A 19,565-nucleotide genomic window follows, 5' to 3' on the forward strand; every position below is an offset into this window, starting at 1 on the left:
TAACAATACGTTCAACCAAGTGCATCTTGATTTTATGTAGTATTATCGATTGCTTATGATGTTAATGTGTTTTGGAGACATATTTATATTTTTCTTTGTAAAAATAGTATATACTCAGTCTTATAATTAGAATGTAGACAAAGATTAGAGGGATAAAAAGAATGAAAGGGAAAGGAAAAAGTTCACCAAGGAAGGAAAGAAGGGCTGGTTCATAAACAATTAACCCATGGAGGCATGGCCTGCAGTCTTTCCCCTGAAGTTAAAAGCAATATGCTCTTGCAATGACTTTTCCAAGCTGACAACATCCACATGGGGCTCAGTGCACGTAGCATGAGTCACCTATCAAAGGCTGACCTGGAGCTGCTGGCCGCTCTTGCTGCACACCTGGCAATCAGTCATCGTAATCACCCTGTCAGCAGCAGCACGAGAGACAGGCGGGACCATACAGCGCCTACATGCGGCTCAGTGGGCACGTTTCGCTTGCCTGTTTCCGCCGTGTGAACCAGCCGTTCCAGGTGTGTAGCAGTGATGAAACATTTCTCCCTGAAAAACCATGGGAGATGAAAAACGGTTTTGGCCTTGCCTGTGAGTAATGATGTCAAATGATGTAGCAGGGTAATTATCGTGAAGACTTAATTCCTGTGTCACCAGGTATTTATAGATATACAAAGCATTCTCCTGATTAAACAGCATTCAAGGTGACTAAACACTAACTGTGATTGGCAGCTTACAGCCCCGACAGACTAAAAAGATTAAATAACATTAGAAAGTGGCAGGTGACTTCTTTCCCCTCGGGGCATTTTGCCCTGTGAGGAAAAAACGATTGAGACTTCTAATAATATTGCTAACAAGTGAGTTCTGAACTGTTTGCTTGCAGCAGTCATATTCCAGTAAGGAATGCAAATCCTGTTATGCATCTTTTTCATCTTGGTGAGGTTGCAGTGGCTATAAAAGTTAGATAGAAGGTAGAGGAAAGTCTAACTTCCCTTGAGACTTAAAAGACCCTGAAACATGTCCAGCTTCTGGGGCAGATAATGTTTCAAAGCTGCTAGCCAAGATCAATTTGTTTTCTATCTGATACCTTCTTTCTCAGAAATAAAGCCAAGGTTATCCCAAATTCAGCTACTCATAATTTCAGGTAACCAACATTGCTTCTCTATAAAATTTCCCCTGTAGCTGGGCCTTCGGGTACTTTTACATGATTCCTAATTACATACTATGCAAAGCCTTTCCTTAGCCTCTATCTTTTTCTAGAAAGTTCAGAGATTTTTTTTCTTCTCATTGCTTTTTTGAGCTGGATGCTCCTACTTCCTATAAAACCATAATCGTGAAATCTTACGTGCTTATAGTTCTTTGAACTTGATGAACTGTTTCTTTCCTCCGTCTTATCTCTTGGCATTCGCCGTGCCCAGGCACAGGGCTGTCATGGGAGCTAGATAAAAGACTGTGCGTGTAAAGTGTTTAGCGAAGTGTTGGCACACTCCTTTGCCAAATAATTGTAAGCCGTTTACATTAATGAATTTACTGAGCTTCATCATTTACAAGAGCCTTGCGGAGTGGACGAGGTAAGCAATACTGTTCTGGTTTAAGTGGGTGAGAAGTCTAAGGCACAAAGTTGGAGTGGCTTTCCAATGGTCACAAGACTTCTGAGGACTTCAGTCAAAATTAGAATCCACACCTGATGATTTGCAGCCCTAGTGTGTCCCCTGGAATCTTCCAGAACCCACGGTCCTGATGGAGGAAGAGACGCCCCTCAGCCTCCCCGTGTCTTATCCCTTGAGGCATCGCAACCATCACTAAGGATCCCAGTGGTTCTCCCAGCAACCTGTCAGTCACCATTCCTGTTCTCTTCCATTACGACTGCATTTTCTGATCCCAGGAGCTTTGCTCCCTGACTTAACTGGCTTTAAATCCAGGTTCTGGTGCTCGGGTGTATAAAACGGACATTGGATTCTTGTGAGGATTAAAGAGAGCGAAATGTTGCCTACGTAATGCCAAGCGCATGGAAAGCACTCCATGAATTATTTTCATTGTAATTATTATTATTCCTAGATAAACTCCAGAGCAGCACGGCTGTACCTGCTGCCATACCCACGTCTCCACACCAGCTGTCTCCTTGGGCTCCAGCCAACCTGGCTCCTGGCCTCAACACTCCATCGAAACTACGGCTCTCGCTGTCGATAAACACCCTCTTCCGTTCAGCCCGGGGACCTCTCTCCCACTCGGGAGACAGTGGATTTGTCCCTTCCCACTGAGCACTTTTCAGTCCTGGCATCAGTGCACCCGGCCTGAGGTTTCTCTCCCGCGGCCCCCTCCTCTTCTGAAGACAGTCCTTTCCCGTCCCACCCTTCTGAGCTCTGCCTGTCCCTGCAAAGTCTTACGCATACCTTCTCTTCAGCTGTACCCTAGGGAGAATGTGGTCTTATTTACCTCTCCACAGTCTCCACCTTGTGGCCACCATCTCTGCTTGTAGGACATTTGGCTGGTTTGTTCCTACATTAGACATGATTATATATAGTTTATTTATATATGGTTCTCTCTCTCTCTCTGAAGGCTTGGTAGGAGCAGCTGAGGGCGAGCGATTAGCAGAGCTGGCAGCAAGCAAATTGGAGAATGCCCCAGCATCTCTTTAACTGCATGTTGCAAATCTTCAGAGGTGCAGCCCTGGAACCCTGTTGGCCTATCTCCCCAGTGAGGGTGCTCACTGCTTTCCTGTGCGGCCTCACAGAAGGTGGGAAACGCGGGGCAGTGGATTCAGGGCTGGGCAGATATGGGGAGTCTACTGCACATCGCGGGGCAGGCCCAGGACCGCCCTTGTACGGCCCTCCTCACACAGGTTCCTGAGCCACATGGGTGGGTCTGCCGCGCCACGATGAGTGTGGGGGTGAAGGGGAGACCTCCACCCACCAGTGTTCTCTGTGCATGGAGGATGAGAGCTCTGAAAACCAGCGAGAGGCAGGGCCTCTTCACAGAGACTCTGAAGGCCCAAGGTTTGAAACCTACCCCTTAGAGACCAGTGTTGGGATGCTAAGGGATGCTTCCTGCTCCTTCAGCCTCACACATGGAGAGCAAGCCCTTTCTCTCTGATCACAATGGACTTTCTGATGAAAAGAATGTCCTCTGACTGATGGGGGGCAGGTCATAGGAATCCATGTCTTTTTGGTGTTTTCCTGAGTAGCCTTCAATAAATGCAAAAAAAAAAAAACAAAAAACAAAAAATGGATAGACATGTTGGCCCTTCGATGTCTACTTTCATTGACTTTATCTGATACAGTACCTTGTTTTGTCAAGAGGATTCCAATAAAATACTTGGGGAAAAAAAAAAGAGAGACGAAGGTGGGAAGCGAATGAATGCACCAGGAGTATCTCCGGTGCTGGTGGCCATTTGGAGTCTCGCTGAAGCAGCAGTAGGTGACAGTTCATGCAAATGGCGACCCTGCTGGACGCTCCTGGGACTAGGGAGGCCTGGGCCTCTTGTTTGAACGGCAAGTCCTACTGCCCCCCATCCACCCTGGAAACAGCTCAGAACCCCTCTAAAATGTTGGAAAAACCCCTCATCTGGTAGTCCAGTTCCCACACACATGCCCTGTTGTATCTCACAGCAGCCCTGTGATGGCTGCCTTGTGTGCCTTTGAATCGGGGCATCGGGGTACTGCTAGCCGCCCCCAGCACTCTGGACACCGTGGTACAGAGATCCAGACATGCAAAAGCCAGGACCGTCAAGGCAACGTGGTCCTAACAAGGAGGAAATTCGGATCACAGGGTGGGGACTCCGAAGCCTCTGTCTGCTTCTGCAGTTTGGTGCCTGGAGAGACTCTAAGTATGGTATAGACACGCGTGTCAGTGCCCTTTTGCATAAAAAAAGACGAACTGAATTCCAAATAATACTGGAAACAGCTGACCCTTTTAGCACAATGCTTAAATATGCTAGTGCTGAGCCAAAGCAGCATGTGCAGAGTAAATATTTTAATCCCTAATTAATCACTTTGGTTAGATTGGTAAAACACAAGTCTAATGAAAATAATTTGAAATTTCCTTCATGAATAATTGCCTTGTTCGAGGAATTGTGGGAAGAGTCAACTGACTGACCTTCCATTCCTACTCAGCCGCGCTACACTGAGACTTAATTTGTGTCCTTCACCCCTTCCAGTCTCCGCCGTAAGATTAGAAATACCTTTCGTGCAGTTCAGCAGCAACTATGCGAAGCGACAGTTAAGTCAGCAGAGGGGAAGAATCAAGCGACTCCTGGCTTTCTCGCTACCGGCTCTTACAGCACCCAGTAGAGGGGAGCGTGTCTTTGAGACCCTGAATTCTTTGAGGAGGTTATGAGCATGATGGATTGCTCCAGGTTATTGAACTGTTCCTGTTCCTTTTTAATTAGAAACTTGAATAATAAGGTGCCCAGGGTTTGGACATTTACAAAAGGGAGAGAATTTTCCAGCTCCGAGAGTGCTGAATGCTATCCTGATTAGCACTGTGCCACCAGATTTAATTACTTCTTTGAGTAAATCAAATCTTTCTCAGAGGGCGATGGTCCTGGGTGTGCAGAGACCAAAGGTTAAGCCACCTTCCTGGTTACCTGTTCAGACATGTTGGAACCTGTTAGAGTTGGGTAGCGAGTATACCCTTTTCCATCCTGCTTGCCTGTTTGTTCTCCTTAGCTTCCTCCCCAGCACCCCTCAACCTCCTTGCAGCAATGAATGTATTGCTTCTCTGGTTGGAATGTCACTAGGACTGATGACTGGCAAAGGGCCATATGGCTGGTGCACTCTGGCTCAGACTGCAATCATTGCTAAAAATTGCCCAGTCCACCAGTCGGTTTGGCCAGTTCTGTGGACTGTCAGAGTCCACCTGGTGGACCATCTGCCACCTCCCCCTGGAGGTTCCTTCTCTCTTTTGTTTTCCAGTCTGGTCCTCCTCCTCAATCTTGCCCTTTTATTTGGGAGTCTCAAATATTTGGGGGGAATTTTGCTTTTGCTTCTAAGCCATCAGGAAGACATGATGTTCTTGGGTTGCTGGAATGCATTTGGATAATAGCACCTTAACTCTTTGCTACCCTGCACTTTCCTAACACAATGGCCAATAACATTCTTAAGAAACTTGATTACAGGGTAGAGAAATACTGCTCAAGTGGAGAGGTAGAGAGGTAGGCAACTTGTAACCCAGGTGATAATTGAATCAAACATTGGAGCAGGTGTGGTGTCTCTATTCCCAAATGGAATTAGCCCCAATCTATGGCAAAAGGCCATAAAAGTCCTCTCATTTCACAGGGTCGGAGGTAAAGAACTGGAAGCCAAACTATTGCTCTTCAATATGCTTTGACCGTTGCGAATGTGTAGAAGGTTAACTGGGAAGCTTAGCTATGTAGCTAAGGATGACTAGTTAAATGTCTGGTTGTCCTAACGATGATCATCTTTTAAAAATAACTCTGAAGGATTACTTCCCAGAGGTCCCAGTGGCAGAGAATCAAAACGTTGCCAGCAACCAGACTAATTCAGGGGAGAAGTGGCCGAAAGAGGAGTCTGATTGCAGAAGGCAGCCTTTGACTGCCTTGTCACTGTGCCCCCGTCAGGTCCTGCTGATGACACCCACTGTGGGCTTACCCTCCCTAACCAGAGTTTGTGTGTTTGTGCGCTAGGAAAAGGGCAAGAGTGAGTACTTGCCTCTCCACAGTATGAACTTCCTGAAGTTCACCTCTGAACACACAACTCTGGGCAACAGATCTCCACAAAGCAGGTCTGGAACTGGTTTTTGGAATCATTGCTTTTCCAGGCTTTTCTGACTTAAATAAGCCAGACCAGAACTCTCACAGACACCGAAGTATGAATCTATCTATCTACCTATCTATCTAATATCCTTTGTGATTTTCTAGCGCTGTGTTTCTAGAGTTGTTGGGCAATGTCCTTCTCACAAGGTAATCCTGTGCTGGAACAGGTTTTATTAGCTGGAAGTCATTTTTAAAGTTTTTATTCATTTGGTAAAGTCGATTGTGCACATACCAGGCACCAACTGTTGAGATGAGCCCTGCTCTATTTAGATTTAGCTTCACTCTATTCAAATTTTTCTTGACACTACAATTTAATTCCTTCTTCAAGCTCTTTCAGCTGTTGTAAGACCTATCATTCAGTGACCACTCAGCTGGCCATTCATACATTTCTGCCTTGTCTCCAACACTGCTGATCCCAGAAGCGTGGGGAAACTGAGACTGTACTGGACCACATTCTAGAGAGAGATAGATGTGACTGTGGGTGGCTGGGAGGGTGGGGGACAGGTAGACAAACAGCTCTTTCGGTGTGAGTTGTTCTGTGGCACAGAAATATGAAATTGGAAGAAATACAAGAGGTTTATAGTCCTCTGACATAGACATTCACAGGCTTAAGTACCTTGCTCAAGGTCATGGCTAAGCGTGAGACTAGAAAACTGGCTTTTGACTCCTCATCATTGCTTTTTCTAATACATTCTGATCCTTACCTGAAATAACTCGAGTGCCTGTGTCGATTTCCTCTGCTCTCCAATAATTAGGAAATGGGTGAAATATCAAGAAAATGTGAAGTCTTTAATAATAATAGAGTACGTACAAAGTCTTCTGATTTAATCTCTTTTCAGCATACTCAAAATATATTCACAAAAGGTTGGATCTTTTCACTGGTTTTTCCTGGGGATAGCCATTCCAGGCAACAGCCCTGAAGTTGGCTGTCATCACACTGGAGAGAATCCAGCCCTTCCTGTCTCTGGCCTTCCCCTGTTTTAATGACTTCAGCGGCGCTTCTTCATTGGCTGAGTTTGTACATAAAGGCTGAATACCTGGCTCAGTGCCAGGGCTGCCTCTTGGACGAGGTAAAACTCTGGGTCTGAATTTGAAGATGAAAAGTTGAGTTTGTCTAGTTGAATTCTCCCAATGACAGCGCCAGGAAGAACATGAACCTTCCTCCCTTAATAAAGCATCATGATATCCAGAAATCAGCCCCGCTATCCGGAGTGCACGAGATTCACATTTTTGGGGGGCAGATATCTTACAGAATATTCCTTTTCCGTACGCAAACCTTAAAGATAGCTCCTTACTGATTTGCTGCTTGCTTTTATCAGAGTGGCTAACAGTTGTCAAAAATTCACCATGAGTTCTGAAAAATAATCACATCTGAAAAGTTGAAATACTTTGGATCTGTGAAATCTGTTGCCCTTGTCAAAATGGACACACTCTGCTTTGTTTGTGTGGGTCGGGGCTGGAGGGAAAGCTAAGGAGGAAACACGCTACCAAGGTTAGAGAATTTGGTATATGTGCTGCCAAAGCGAGCACATGGGTTAGAGAAGCTAGAGCGTGGACTAGGGCAAGGAGGGCAGATTGGATGTCAGGTGGTTTGTGGGCACTGAGGGTCTGCTCCCTGACTGTGTAATTGCTGTGGAAAATGGTAGAATTTCACTCTTTCTTCTTCAGAGCTGCTGCTGGTGGGGCTGGCCTTTAAGACTTTCAAATTCTGGGCCCAGTTGCGTTCCCTCTGGTCCATGCAGGGCCCTTGAGAATGTCACTTTATTTTGGAAGACCCGAGGACAGCAGGGAAAGTAGCTCCTGAGTGCTTTTCTTACTCTGTGTGCAGTTGGACATCCAGGAAGGCAGGTTTGCCCTCAATGGGAATGAGAACATTTTAACAATTAGCAGAGATCAGTCAGCCGAGGAGTACAATGGACTCTGGCATGGGGAGTAAGAGGCTTACAGGCCATGTTTCAAGAATTTGCAGAGTTCCTGTTTTGGATGGGAAGTTGGATTAGATGATCTCAAAGATTCCTAGAACCAAAAGGGCTGTCACTCCCAGAAGATCTTTATTCTTCTTACAACATCGGTGTTATAGGTTGGTGTTACTGAATTGCATCTCCACATTGGCTCGTTCATATGCACCAAGGTCAAGGGCAAAGCCAGAGGAGGCAACCACAGCTGGACTTGGATTTCAGGGGTCTCAGGAAGAGACGTACACAATGACAGGCTCTAGGAGAAGCCACTCACCAAGTGGTCCCCGTCACCTGGTAGCAACCACTGAGGCCCAAAGGTTGTAGAGTTGCGTAATTTAGAGAACAAGCTTTGCGAACCTCCCTGGGTTGGAATTCTAGAGTTTTAGCAAATCCCTAACCTTGTCTGAAAAATGTGGATAGGAATAATGCCTGCTCTTAAGGTTGCTGTGAGAATGAAATGACAAGATACGTCACGGGCATCTGTCAGTGACTGTTTATGCCTTGGTTTAAATGGTTGGATCCAACTCTTGCTAGATAGTAAGTTTGGCTGTGTGCAGGGGAGGACCAGGAGGGATTTTTGTGTTAGGGAGGGAGGTTTTTTGAGGACTAGAATTGGGAACCAAGATGGCCAAAGAGAGCAGAAGCAGAGAGCCCTGGAGACAGAGATCCATTCTGTAATTTTCGCTAGGAACTCTTGTCCTACCTGGTTTTCTGACTTTCCATTCTAATGAGTAAACCCCAGATAAGTAGTTTGGGGAACTCATCTGCCTATGGACTCATCAGACTTAAAATATCAACCCCCACCTCACACCCCACCCCCTCACCCCCGCTATTTTTTAGTCTGTGTTATTCCCCTCCCAGGGAAGGCAAGGCTAGAGAGACTGAAAGCCCCCTAACAGAACACATTCACCAGAGGGGCTGAACCTGCTTCCTGGACTTTAATGACGCCCCCTGAAGACGAGTGAGCCTCGAGCGCTAGGGGCAGAGCCGGGGAGGCAGCCTGCCCAGCTGCTGGAGCGGTATCCAGCCGGCCTTCCAGCAGCTTCTCACAGAGAAGTTAGGGGAGCAGCCACACTTCTGGCTTCCTCCTGACCGGGCCCAGCTTTATCGCAAGGAAAGAAAACTCAGCCACGGCCTGAATAAAGCCTTTGAGGGCTCCTTCAGGGGCTCTTTTAATAACAACGAACACAGTCTTGCATTTAGCTCTTTTCCCCAACCAGCCCCCCACCCCCACCCCGCTCTCTGCTTCTGTGAGGTTTAAAAATTAATTTAGAATACGATGAGATCAGCGAAACAAGGGCATTAGGCGGTGTCCCCCAGAAATGGACTTCTTGTACTCCAAAAATGTTCTTAGAAACACATGTGAGTTTCTTTGCACTCAAATTAAGGAGGATTAGAGCAGTTTGACAGTTGTTGCTCAGTTCCTCTGGATCATGTGGCCAAGGCTCAAAAGCCTTAAGTTGCTGGCATGAGCCTAAGTCAGTTGCCTGATCTCCAAATTAATTTTTGAATTAAATGATTGTCCCCCTCCCCTTTTTCCTTCTAATTGAGACTTCCATTGAAAAATGCTTAGCAAACAGATGGAAAAACCCAGAACAAAAGGCCGTTGTGAAATAATAAAATAGCGGTCATTTGAAACAGTTTTAGGTTAGTACTGGAGGTACAATTAAACCTTTCTTTCAATTACACTTTTTTTAACTATAGAAATATTTAAAGGTAAATCATAAGCACCGTGGTTAGAAACCAAAGAATGGTTGGAAACAGCTTCCACCGATGTTATCACTCGTGGCTGTGAGCTTCTCCTCTTCCCAGAGACCCAGGAGGGAAGCTCTTTGGCAGAATCCCTTCCTGTTTAATTTTAGAATAATAGTGATGCTTTCTTAGGGATCTTAAACAATGTTTTAACTACCAGAACACTTGTAAGATGTTCCCATAAAGTACAATACAAAGAGGCATAATTTTTAAATTCACATGAGAAAGATCCACAAACAACAACATTGAGAACAGGCAAGTGTCAGAATGAAAAAAAAAAAAAAAGATATTCTGAAATTAAGATATATTTAAATCAAACAAACAAAATGCTAGCCTTCAGGATGTGCAAAGTTTTAACTGTGCCGATGGCCTAGATTTAAAATATTCAATAAAAAACTTCACACTGAAAAAAGAATGGAATATTGTGTGGTCATGCCTGTTTCAAAATGCTAAAAGAATCAACTTGTTAAGTGAAACAGTCTTGTAGTCGATGAAACTGGTGAACAGTGAAGTAAAAATATCTTGCACACGTTTATGTAGACTAGCCACATTTTATGACACATTTTTGTACGTGAAGAGTTTGGGGTATTTGTCACCTAACTGACTCTTTGTGGATCAAGAAAAGGAAACAGAACAGGTGTAAATAAATATTATGTTTGATGTAGGCACTGGAAGGGCTTTCTGTGACTCAATGAATTATAACAAAATTCTCAGACTTCCTTAGGTACAGTTATTATACCTAGGTGCGGTTAGTTTATAGCAACTTTGTTAAAGGAAAGTGATGGGCAGGGAAGAGATAGAGGTAAGCCCTTGGAATAGCCATTACAATATAGATTTACTGCCTGCAATCCCTAGACATGGCTCTTTCAAACCCCTTTAATGTTGGTTTTCAAAATGGTGACTACAGAGTCCTTGGTGATTAAATTGTACACAACTCCAGTAGAACCCTAATGATCAACTTTTTTTCTTGCTACATTGGTCCAAAAGCCTTTATCTGCCCTCCCTGCTTGCAGAAGATGACAGTAGAGAGACCCTAACATGAATGAAGAGATGACAAAGGAAAGACCGGTTGCTCTCAATGAGTTCTTTAGGATCTTGACCTTCATTCAAAAATATTTATTGTGTGCCTATTATTTGGCTGGAGTTGTTCTAGATGCTGGATATACTTTAGTGAACAAGCAAGACCTCTGCCCTCCTGGAGTTTATGTTCTAGTGGGAGAGGGAAAAAGAAGATATAACCAGCAAATGATTGGCAGGGGTGATACATTTTTGGATAAGAGTGAAGCAGAGAAGGGATTGAGGGAACACTGCAGAAAGAAAGTTGGTGATTGCAATCTGAATAGGAAAGTCAGGAAAACACTCACTGTCAGTGATAGGTCATCAACGGAGCCATCTGGTAAACATCTGGAGCAAGCACTGGCTGGGCATAGGGACAACAGGTGTGAAGACCTGTTGGATGGGTGGGCCTGGTCAGTCCTAGAAGTGAGCAGGAGAGAGAATCAGATCCTACCAATATCTCAATGCGCCAACTCAAACAAGACAAGATTTAATGGCATAAACAAAGGTAGGAGGATGGTAATGAGGTCAGAGAGGTAAAGAGGGACCAGATTGTGTAGGTCCCTCTAGGCCATCATGGAGACACCTTAAGATATTCCAGAGAGAAAGAGCAAATGACATTGATCAGCCACCATCGTAGTCAATTTGGGTTGCTCAAGTGAATTACCACAAACCAGGTAGCTTAAGCAATAAACATGTATTTCTCACAGTTCTGGAGCATGGAAATACAAAATCAAGGTGCCAGAATGGTTGGGTTCTTGGTTTAAAAAAAAATCTCTCTTGCTGGTTTACAGATGGCCATCTTCTTACCCTCTCATGGTAAGAGCAGAGACAGAGGAAGCAAGATCTCCAGTGTCTCTTCATATAAGGGCAGTAATCCCACTCCTGAAGGCTCCCACCCCCATGACCTAATCACCTCTCAAAGGCCCAGCACCTGTTACCATAACCTTGGAGATTAGAATTTTAACATAGGATTTTGGGGCTAACACAGATGTGTAGTCCATAACAACCACACTATTATAGTCCTAAAACCCACAACTGACCATATAAGAGTGCAAATGGGAAATGGAAGGGGAGTAAGAAATAGAATTGGGAACTGTCTGCCATTTAGAAGGTAAAAGCAGCTGGAGCCCACAAATTGTGGACCACAGTTTGGCTTTTTTGGTAAAGGATCAGAGAGTAAATATTTCCGGCTTTCAATATCATACGGTCTTCAAGTCTTTACAGAGTGGGAGGACTGTAGACAATACATAAATGAATGTTATGGCTGTGTTCAATAGATTTTACAGACAATGTTGGATTTGGCCCACAGGCTATAGTTTGCTATCCTATGCACATAAATTAATGATTTGTGAACACAGATAAGAAAGCCAAGGATCACTATGCATTAGTTAAGGCTATAAGTGAGTAATCTTATTTCTTCATCTAATGGAACTGTCAGTCTTTGAAGATAAGTCAAATGGAGTCAAAATTATGGATATGGACTTTATTAGGAAGGACACTTAGAAAATTCTGTGTTTGTGAATGTGTGAGCAAGATGGAGAAATAAGCCTGGATTCTAAAACAATCCATCAGTATCTGGTTAAGCAATCTTCCTCAAAAGGACTATACTGCTGCTGGGCGTGTATGAACTCAACTTCATCCCTTCAACCCTGGTCCTCAGCTGCTCTGCTCTGGATCATAAGGGTTGACCTAAGCTAGCCTGTTTCCCAAGCTCCTGCATCAGCCTGCTTCTAGCTTGGTTAGGTTGATGGACAGAAGGCTAATGTGCCTCTGGTGGCAGCTCCAGCAGTGGCTGTGTCTCCTCCTTGGCTCCATTTTTGCTGCAAGGTTCTGCCCCCTTGGTTACCCCAGCCTACATGTGTCTAGGGCTTTCTGCTGCTACTCTCTGTTGTCTTAATGTTCCCCAGGCAGCTTCTCTGATCCTCCATTGACTGGAAACAACTCTGTCGTATTAAATACTCTCTATTTTAAATGCTCAGGGTGGTTTCTGTTTTCCTAGTTGGACCTTGACTGCATCAGGAGCTAATATATGAACCTCACCCTTGAGAGAGGGTTGGACTCCAGCAATACCAGGTTCTCTTGGCTGCAGTCACCATTTTTATCAATAACTTGGATGATGATGCAACAGGTGTGCTAATCATATTTGCAAATGGCCTGGAGCTCTTTGGAAAAGCTATTTGATGGATGGAAGAATTAGAATCTAAAAATATCTCAGTGAACTAAATCTAACAAGAAGGAATTTCATAATAAAAATGTAAACTCCTGCACTTGGGTTTAGAAAATAGCATCGAGTCTGAGATGGGAAAATTATGATATTAAAGTGGATGAGTGTTGAGAGCATTTGGACTGAAATCAAAATGAGACAAAAGTTTTCCAAAAAATTACAAAGCCAAAGGAAGCACAGGTCTGCATTAATACTTTGGGACAGAGACAAAGGAAGTTAATCAGAACAATTCTAGTCTTTCTTGGCCAGACCACTCTTGGAGTGTTGCATTTGGCTTGGGACACTGTATGTAGAAGCGACATAGAAAAATTGGTCTGAAATGCAGGAGGATGGCAGAACAGTTAGGGAAAGTGTGAGTTATTGGAGGAAACTAGAAAGAATCCTCAGAAAGATGAGTAGGAATAAAACGTTTCCATGTCCAAAAGGGTAGGAGGTACTAAATTAGCAGTGGCTATAAAGAATGAACACATTAGCTGACACTGGTTTTTTGGTTGTGGTTTTTAATTGTTTATTTCTTTATTTTATTTGAAAGGCACAGAGAGAGGGAGCTCACACTCGTGCACGTGAGATCTCCCATCTGCAGGTTCACGCCCCAGATTCAGAGCTAGGTACACAATCCAGGCCTTCTGTGTGTATTACAGGAATCCAATCACTTGAGCCATCACTGCTGACTCCTAGAGTCTGCACGAGCAAGAAGCTGGTGTCAGGAGCCCGAGCCAGGATGAACCCAGGCATTCTGATGTGGGCTGCAGATGTCTTAACTGCTGAGCTAAATGCCCACTCTGCAGCAGACTTTTAAAAACTTGGATATCTCATTCACAGTACACTCTAGTAGAGACATCAGGTTCTCTTGTAACTTTGAACACCAAGATGTTTTTCCTTTGTACTCTGAGTCAGCCATGGGACATGTTTTGTCTGGCCTATTTACCTGGTGGCAACTTCCTTCTCTTGTCTCTTTGGAAAGAAATTAAGGAATTGACTTCCATCTCTTCAACACATGCAGAATCAACCTGTGGGACACATTAACAATATTCACGTCATGTGGCCTAATAATGCTAAACTCTAGCCCCCACCCTGGGTATTTCAGTGTATTTAGCATGGTCAGGTTAAAGTAATACATCACCTATTGCATGCTGCTTTGGGGAATTTCAAAAAAACCCAGGGTGTTGCTGGCCATTTTCTTTTAGGTAAAATGAATTATTATTTTTGTGTGTGTGATCCAGTTGTCATAGTTGACAAATCCTAAAGTAATCAATGTTCTCTATGATAAGGACACTGGGTTTACATAGCATGTTGTGTTGTCAGCTTTACAGATTTTTATAAACAAAAGAGATCTTAGTGATTATCCAATTTCTGCTACAGGTAAGGTTAGGTGGACTCCAGACAATTTCGGTGAATCCTCCAAGGTTGCCAGCAGACTGAGACTTGGAATCAGAGTCCTGAGCTCCTTTCCACTAAGCCAGTGGGCTTTGCTCTACTCCGCCCTGAGAAGCTTTGCTGAGTCCCTGCCCATGAACTCATACATAGATGCAAAGCGAGGGTCATCAGCAGGACCAATGCCACCAGCCAACCCCTCTGTCAGCTTAGAGCTCCAGGGAGCACAAAACCGATGTGGAGATGGTGACATCATTTATGTCACGTGCACTGAGATGCATCCTATGAGATTTTATCCCCGCCCCCCGGAAACGTTTTATTTAAGGAATACAAACTTCATGCATTTCATAAGCACAACTTTGGGAACACAGTGACTTTTCCCATTGTAGCCACCCTGCCACGCACAGTCCCACCCTCTTCCTCCTCCCTCTTCTATTCCCATTCTTACTTTTTCCTAAGATCTATTTTCAATGAACTTTATATGCATATGGTTAACCCTATTCTAGAGGTTTATCTTATACTTCCTGAAAGTGCTCTTTTAAACTATAATATTTCACTTTGAGGCATAAATAGAAAATATAAAGAGAACTAATATACTTCTAAAACGTCTTTATATGAAATATTCCACACCAATTATTTTTTGTATTTGCAGTCATTGCTATATTCTCTGGGCCATCAAGAATATCAGTAGTTCTGAAATTTTTCCCCTAGCCGTTCACACCTTATCTGCAAGTTGTCATGCACATGTCCACGTAAAGACAACTGTGTCTCAGCTCTACCTGGTGACAATGTCCTTGTGATGCATTCCAATTGCAGAGGTGTTAAATGCTGAAAGAAGCTGGAAGGAAGGAAGGGATGGAGAGAGAGAAAGGGGAGAGTCTTGGGCTAAATGACAAGTGACGTGAATGGGTTACTCCTAACCTTCCTGCTGATTTAGTGGGAGAATACGTACAGGTGGGGGGGGGGGGGGACGTGCTGGCAGCCAGTTTCCTTAAGCCTTTGGAAGAACAATAGCAAAACAAGAGAATGAAGGAGCCTCACATCTAATGAGAGTTTGAGTGACATTTGCCCCTGGATTCAGCCATGCCTAAAAGAATGCTTACACTTGTCATTAACTAAGTCTATCAAATGCCTTTTAAGATTTCACTAGTCTGACCTGACTATGTTCACTCACGCCCCTAAGACTCTCGACTCATACGTGGGGCAATCCTGTGAAGACATCAGGAATAGTCTATAGATTTAAGCCTGTACAGGACAGCAGAATGAAAAAAAATTTTTTTTCTGATTGCGGTTTTAAATAGTTACCTTCCTGAACAAGGGCCAAAAAGAATATTGAAAAAAAGAAAAGATCAAGGCAAATGGCAAAGCTGATTGAACAAAGTTAAAGTTTCAGAATTTAGTCTCAGAAGAACACGTGGAAAGCCAAGGCTGTCTTTGCCAGTGGAGCTAATCCTGAGCTCCTTGTGCCTGCAGACTCCAGTGACACTGGGGGCCGCTTGTGGCCTTCTGTGTGATGGCAAACAGACACAGGCTGGCAGTATTTCACAGGAAGCCCCGGGGACATGCCACTTGCTGGGGATGACTCATGACAGAAACCTACTTGCCATTCCTGGCAGACACAGGATTAATTAATTCTGTTATTAATTAATTAATTCTGTAATTAATTAATTAATCAATGACATAGACTCTATCCACTCCTTTCTCCACTATAGAAACTTACATGCTCTGGCCAGGGTTGCTTGGAAAGCCTTTCTCTAAGGAAATCTCAAGCTTTTGGCTAATAGTAATACTACATACAGTTACTCAGCAGGGTATATAATTTGTCACCAAAAGTAGGACATGAAAGGAGACACTAGTAATAACTATTTGGGAATCACAAGTTTGTGGACATATATCAATGGCACTAACTTAAGGCTGATGTTTTGGCACAGTGGATTAAGTGCCCGCTTCCCATGTGGGTGCTGGTTTGAGTCCCGGCTGCTCCACTTCCCATCCAGCTCCCTGCTAATGCACCTATGCACCTAGGAAAGCAGCAGAAGATAGCTCAAGTGCTTGGGCCCCTGCACCTATGTGGGAGACCCAGAAGCAGAGGGAGACCTCTGCACTCCTGGCTTCAGCCTGGTCCAGCCTGGCCTTTGCAGCCACTTGGGGAGTGAACCAGCAGATGGATGAAATAAATCTCTCTCCCTGTCTCTCCCTCCCTCTCTCTCTGTAACTCTCTCTGTGTAAATCTTTAAAAGAAATAGCACTAACTTGGACTATGCTTTGCTGTTAAGCTTTGTTTTTTTGCTCATCAAACTTACCATCATCCACTGAAGTATGAGCCCAAGAAGACAAGATTGGAGTCTTCCTCATCCTACATCATCGGCTCCTAACACAGCAGGACAGTACAGGTGTTCAGTGAGGGCGGGGCATCATACACTAATCGTGAGCAAGAAGACAATGGCAATGAGGACGCATGAAAGCCATTTGCCTTTTCACTTTTCAAGTCATAAGTGGCTGCCCCTGCTTCGTAAGCAAAGCATTGTGGATTGGGCATGGACACACATTGAAGAGGGCTAAGCCCGAGCAAGAGCCACATTAATAAGTGTATCGGACACATCAACACCTACACATCATCACACACACACCTTATCTGATGCCCAGGCAACCATGCGAGCAGGTCAGGCCACTTGTATGCAGAGGCATTTAGCAGCAGGAGGTGAACTGAAGTAGGAAATTGCTCTGAGACTTTTATAGACCCTGACCCAGACCCTGGTGTGTGTCTTCTGTGTGTGTGTGTGGGGGGGGGTGCTTGTCCCCTTGGTGTCACTAGTCGGGACAGGGAAGAGCCTGGTTTCTCAGGCCACACGGACTTCAAACTGAGCCGCCCACTGCTCTCCTTCCCTGGAACGTGTCTTTTTCCATGGAAGGAAAAGCAGGACTGCACAAGGTCGGAATCAGGTATCCTGAGCTTCAGAGCCACACACGAGGCAGCGTGTCGCTGACCCACACCTGTCACTGTCACTGTCACGGGCAGGCAGGGACCTGAGCCCTGGGTATCCCCTTCCCGCTCCCTGCTTTTTCTCTAAGTTCCTCCTCTTGGTCCCTGGGCCTTGGACGTCCTCATTTTTAGTTTCTTTCTTTTTCCCCCCACCTCTTTCCTTTCTTCCCCTAAGGAGGTGAAAAGGTGAAGCAGATGGGACCAGAAGCAGAAATCGGTGGGAGTTTTGCGGAGGTCATGCCTTGGCCCAACCCCCTGCTGCAAATGGTCGATGGAGGCAGCCTAGAAGCAACTGATGCTCACCCTGAGAGCTGCAGGTTCCTTGCTCTCATCAGAGTTCCTGCGACCTATGAACTGCAGTGTGTCAGGGGAGGACCCCCCTCACCCCAAGAAGAGAGAGTGGAGGCTGGCCTCACTGAGCAGAGTGCTAGAAGGTTGAACAGGAGGACGGATGGAAGGGCTGCTCTCTGAAGAGCATTGACAGCCAGAGTCGCCAGTGTTCATATAAGGACCACAAAGGGACTAGAGGCAGAGGGGCAGATGTAGTGTCATGGAGGCAGCTACAATGGGATTGAGGCATTGGGAAGAGGGTCCTGGTCTTGGGCTATGATTTCCTTTAATATCAGGAGGACAACTTCACTGGCTTCCAGGCCAGCATTGAACGCTGCTGGGAAAGCTGGGGGAGGAGACGGGGGAGGAAGCATGATATAGAAGCAAGTGATCTTTTCGGGAGTCCCACTTCCCCATCCGAGTGCTCATTATAACGTTTCTAGTGTTCAGCAACGTGGGCAACCTTAGCTGTTGGGAATGTCTCCGAGTCCTACCAAGGTGAGCCCTCCTGAGTGAGGGTCTTGCTCAAAGCTCACCTCTCAGTCCTGCCTCTCATGCCTCCCATTTCTTCTGTCAATGTTGTCTGCTGGATAGCAAGAGCAAATTCAAGTTCATCCATTTTCTGCCCTGTGTTCTTAACATTAACGTGTAGCTCTCAAAGTATGTGAAACGCAAGGCACTTGGAGCTACAACAATATGAGTATCGCAGACAAGTCAGCCGGGTTGAAAGCCTCATGCTCACTGGGTGGCCCCAGGGACATCATCCAGTTTCTCAGACACTACACCTGTGCAGCAGGGAGGCCAATATCCACTTTACCAGGATCGCACAGAAAGTGCTTAGCATGGTGCCTGGTGCCACGTAGTTGTCGAGTAATTATCTTTCCCCTGCCCTTTTCAGAGTCCTCCAAATTACAGATCATTATTCCTCAATTAATGACTAGTAGATGGTTGTTTTCATTTGGTTAGAATTCACTCAAAGGAATCAGGTAAAGCAATTTTAAGCATGACATTAATTTATTATGTCAACTTCCCATCAATTCTGCTTCCAATCACATTACTTTGGTTATTTGGCAGAATGTAAGAGTTAGTGTTTAGACTTTTCACCGACACAATGAAAAATGTTATGTCTTATCTGTCTCTAAACATTGTGACGGTGAAAACAGTTATTAACTGTGTCCCATCATTACAAAAGGGCCATCTGGCTGTTCTGTCGCAAAAGCAACCAAGAAAATGAGGACAGCAGTGGCTCTCTCCGAGATGTTCTCGATAGAAAGGCTGTGGATCATGACTGCTTGCGGTCACAGTGTAAGGTTTCTAGAAAACGAAAAGTAAGAATAAAACGGGCTTTTAGGCCTTTATCCATAAATGGAAAAGCTAAGTTCTCCAGGCGTGTGGCATCTACACCTACAGGCCAAAGCAGGTTTCTTGAAGGGTTCAGCCAGGACTTGATTATCCAGGCTCTGAAGGCCCCATATCAGTAGGTAGATAAGGGAAGTGTATTGATAAGAATAGGGCTGTGTTACACCTTTCTTAGAGAATGCTCAGGTCAGTTCTCTTGGCCATGACCGAGAACTGGAGGGTTATGAGGGAGGAAGATGTAGAAACGGCTCAGGGAGCCAGGAAGGGAGAATGCTTCCTTGGCCTTCTGCATCGACCCTGCCTAGACGGGGAGAAGAGAAAGCAAGGCGCTGGAGAGAAAGTATTTAATGGACCCCTCAGTACACCCCAGCACCGCCCGAATTGACCAAACGTGCACCAAGCTGATAAAAGACAAACTAGTGGTTCAGCTTTGAGAGGCCTGGTTTTTGGCCCCTTCATGCAAAACAGGTTTCTTTCTTTCTTTTTTATTTTTTTGTTCTCCCTTAACACAGTTTCTTCCCCAGGAATGTTTTCAGTGGGAGATAATGCACGGAAGGTGTACAATACCGCCGACTGTCAAAGGAAAGAAGCTGGGGTCCTTCTAGTGGGTGGTAGGTAAGAATTACTAATCCAATCTGCTTGAGTTAACTCAAAACAAGGATTAGTGTGAAGTTCCAGAATATGTTAATCTTCCTTTATAGAAGTAACCTTCAGCTCTGCCACCCACCCCATGGTTTATAGTTCCTGGGAACAATGAGC

The sequence above is a fragment of the Lepus europaeus genome, chromosome 11, assembly GCF_033115175.1.
Source record: "Lepus europaeus isolate LE1 chromosome 11, mLepTim1.pri, whole genome shotgun sequence".
Taxonomy (NCBI): domain Eukaryota; kingdom Metazoa; phylum Chordata; class Mammalia; order Lagomorpha; family Leporidae; genus Lepus; species Lepus europaeus.